Source organism: Nematolebias whitei, chromosome 20 (genome assembly GCF_014905685.2).
Source record: "Nematolebias whitei isolate Nwh7 chromosome 20, NemWhi1, whole genome shotgun sequence".
NCBI classification, from domain to species: domain Eukaryota; kingdom Metazoa; phylum Chordata; class Actinopteri; order Cyprinodontiformes; family Rivulidae; genus Nematolebias; species Nematolebias whitei.
Genome location: NC_056517.1, coordinates 20,639,186 through 20,643,387, shown reverse-complemented (window position 1 = coordinate 20,643,387; position 4,202 = coordinate 20,639,186). Strand labels below are relative to the sequence as shown.

The 4,202-nt window shown below is 45.8% G+C and overlaps 1 protein-coding gene across 1 annotated transcript in view; it reads left to right on the top strand.

The window, feature by feature from the left end:
- Positions 1-4,202, top strand: part of map3k15 (mitogen-activated protein kinase kinase kinase 15) — a 68,810-nt gene that overhangs the window by 17,539 nt on the left and 47,069 nt on the right. The window lies entirely within an intron of this gene.

Genomic DNA, 4,202 nt, shown 5'->3' with positions numbered 1-4,202 from the left:
ACAGTTCTTGTCCCAGGAAGGCCCTCAGGGCCAGATTTTGACCTGAGGCTTAGTTCACTACAGTCCCCCCTTTGGAACTCATCGCCTGTCCATGGGGATGAATTCCAACATGAACTTACGCCTTCGAATGTCCTTGAGCTTGATGTAATCCAACAAGGAAAAACAAAAGTCAAAGGAGGTAATCCCACAATGTTTTTGGTAATTCCATAATGTTGTTGGTAATTCCATTGTAGCAATGCTGTACCCCTTGGAAACAAAGTCTGTAATCCATTAGAAAAAGTCATATAATCCACAACGATAAATCCACCACGAATGGAGGTGTTGATTGATCAGCATACAGAGGGGTTCCCTTGATTGAACTGAAGATGCGGCCACTGGATGAAGATTGGAGACCAACGTCAGGATTGCAGGTCTCCTCCAGCGAAGGTCGTCGCTGGGTGATGTCCAGTCGGTGCCGTTCTGGTTCAATGTGTCATGCAATTATGTGGTTTAAGGTTGGCTTATGAAGGGGATTTTACATAAGGCCTTAACCTATATGCACCTGGTGTGTAAGCTATTATGATTGGGAACAGCTACAGCTACCAGTTAAGGGGTGGAACATGCTGAAAAGGGTAGTTATAGGGGCTTATACCTATAGAAGGGCATTCCAAACTATTTTTCCATTCCTAACTTGGTTTAAGTTAGCTTTACATGGCAAAATATAGTTTGGTTCGATTGTCTGTTGTCCTTTTAGACAAACGACTTGAGATTGGGTGTTTGTTTTCCCCATAAATGTTTTTGGAGTCTATGGCGAGACTCATCAAAAAGAATTAGCTATCCCCCCGAATAGAATTGTTCGAGTAGGTTCGGCTTAAGCGTTGTGAGACCAATGTAGATTATGGTACTTAAGGTAGCATTAATCTACATTGACTCCGCAAAGATTAGGTTTTAACGAGTGAACTGCATGTTGGCATAGTTAAAGTCCTTTACAGTCTCCAACTAAAATACATACAAAACTCATTCTTGCTTGGGGTGTTCAGAAACAATACCAAAAACCAATTAAACGATGTCTCAACATCGACAAAAACAGTGACTAAGCAACCAGTAAAACAACGTTTCAACATTGACAAAAGTAGTGACTAAGCAACTAGAAAACGACGTTTCGGTGCGCCACTCACTCTGAATGTCAGATTTGATCACGTTATCGCGTCTGGTAACATTACCCTAACTGGCGTCACCCCCCTTCGGTCATGGGAGACCGCGAACACGGGTGAGGACGTCGCTCCATGAGCTAAAGTTAGGTTGTCCTTGAGTAGTTTTAACTGTTTGCGCAGCTGAAAGAGGACTTGAAGGTCTGGATTGGAATCCAGTTCGCCTTTCGATGGAGTGTATTTGTCTGGGTCAGTCAGATACAGTATCATCGAGTTAATTGCAGGATCCAACTTCTGAAGTTGGATGATGTCTGGGTCAGTTGAAAATGACTTTTCATATTTTAAAAGAACTTGGCGAAGTTTGTCTCCTTCTTCATCAGATGTCAGAGCGTCGGCTTGGGCGACCACCTGTTCAATCTGTGATGAGACTGATAAGGGTTCTTACTCTTTGGGGAGCTCCAACGAATCCCTTTCTGAGTCGTCGGACCTGTCTATGGGTAAGACACCATAGGTTTGAGGTCCTTGGTCGACGTCATCGGTTGAAACAGCTATGGCCTGTGTTGGTTTTGTGAACCATACTGGCCCAGTTTCTTGACTCGGTACCAGGTTATCTGGGGGTCCTCCCAGAAATGGAATGCCTAGTTCAAAATCATGAAAATCAGTGGAAATCAACCATCCTAGCATAGTGTTTTTTGGGATCATCACCTCATCTGTGCCTGTGTTACACACAGCAACAGATGTGGTCCTGGAGTCAAGGCTCACTTGGTTCGTGGCTTCCACGGACAGTCCCAAGTTGAAAAACGCAGGAGAAGGTTGAAAATATGCCTGTGGCTAATAGCTTGTCCAGCTATGATGTGGATTTGCACCATTAGGTTAATCACCTGAGGTGGTACTGTGGTGGTTTGGTTGCTAGCAACCTGGCAGGCCTCTGGAATGGTCTGCCCAGCCTTAAGGTTTGCTGTGTCTAGCACAGGAGGATCCTTTGTGGCTGGTTTTAGGGACCACAGCACCTTGTTGATGGTGTCCACATGGACACCCAACCTTACCAAAATGTCAGAGCCTATGTAGGTTGCATGTGGTAAGTTTTGGATCACGAGAAACGGGTGAACCAGTTCTCGTTGGTTCCAGTTTAGTTTTAGGTTAATGACTCCTTCCACGGTCATTACCTGTGAACTATTGGGAACTAATGGAAAGCGGAAAGCTTTTTTAATTAGCTCTAGACCCACGTGTTTGTGTACCAAGGTTTCATAGAAAGCTCGGTTAATTGCTGATTTATCTGTCCACAGAGACAGAGCAGCATCGTTGGTGTGGGACCCTTGGATCTCTACACCTTTAACTACCAGTGGTAGGTAGTGTTCGGTGGACTCTGACTGCTCCAGCTCACAGAGGAGGCTGTCTTGTTGGGTCAGAGTTTGGACCACCGGGTGGGTCTCTTTGGTTTCACATGATTTCAAAGGAATACTCACCGGGCTCGTGTCCTCGGCTGAGGAGTCCTTTGCTCCTTCCGCGGTACCTGCCGTTAGGCAGTCTGTGTTACACTCCGGAGGCATCTGTATTGGCAGTGGTTTGCTCACCTTGGCCCACATCGTCTGATCACCATAATCTATAATCGCGTCGAAGCGATTTATAAAATCCTGGCCAACCAAAAATGGGAATGAGTTAACACTGGACACGTGTACCGGGTAGTATAGTGTCATTCTGCCAACCTGCATGTGAACCATTGCTATAGCTGTCAGGGTTGTCCTCTTCTCTGAGAGACCCTGCATTCCTATAGCCCATTCTGTGAGAGGTATTATCCTGTTAACACCGGCAGCGGCTGTCCTCAGCTCCTCGAACAGTTTAGCTGACATAATTGTTATGTCTGCCCCACCGTCCAGAAGTGCTTCATGTGTGAGGACTCCTTCGAGTGTTACTGACAGGTACGCCTTCTTGGCGACCCCCCTTCTGAAAAAGTTACACAGAAACCTCTTAGGTTTTTTCTGACGTTTCTTCACATGTTCAGCCTTGTCTGTGTAATCTTGGTTTGTCTGAACCGTCAGCACAGCAGTAGCTGTTTCTGAGTGTTCAGCTTGCGATGACTCATCATCGTTTGTGTGTGAGTTTATCCCCCCTTCTTCCGATGAGGGGTTGTTGGAGGCAACAACAACAATGTCTTGGTGTGTTCCACCGACATCTGTGATGTTGTCATTCGCGCCCTCAGATGTAATAGTGATTACATCACTGCATAGTGCTCCAGGTTGGTTTCCCGTGTCAGTGTGTTTCAAAGTTTCTAACAACCTGCGTAGTTTCTCTGTCTCTTCCGAGCTCAGAGGTGTAGGGCCTTGTTTCTGGAACCTTTGTGATTTTTTCGCCTCGGTTCGTTTCGTCCGAGGTGGGGGACGGTTAGGTACGTCTTTTGGGGGTTCCTTTTCGGACTTCCCCTGATAATATGGGTCACCTTGGTTCCCATATCTTTGCATCCTACGCACACCCCATTTACGATAATCACGTTCATCCTCTGAAAGAGGAGCTTTTTTGTCCCAGCATGCACCTTCATGACGCGGTTTGTTAGTTTGAAAAGACTGCTTTTTCTCGCCTTTCTTAGGAGGAGGAGGCGATGCATGCCGTCCTTCCAGTTCTAGCGAGTGGGGTTTAACCTTTACACCAGGAAACACCTCTATGGGCGTCTTAGCATGAGAACATGCCTCAAACACATTCACAGCACACTGTTTAATCTCATTGATAGATTTTTCTCTGAAATTTGCCATAATTTGTACTGACGTCTTAATGTCAGTGTGGAGATTTTTGCTGAAAACAAATTTAAAACCTTCTTCTTCCTCCATTCCGGTTTCATTTCTGTAACCAAAATAAGCTTGGAAGATTCTTTTGTAATAAACCTTTGGATGTTCATGCTTCCCTTGCGTGACCTTGTCAGCAGCCGGGAAACCAGCAGGTCCCGTGCAGGGGTCGTATTCCCTGATCAAAGCTTCACACAGAAGGTTGTAATCCCTTCTCGTGGCATCAGGTTGACGCTCGATGAAGGTGAACACCTCTCTGTCCGAAGTGAGCCTTATCAGACTGATTTTATCCTCA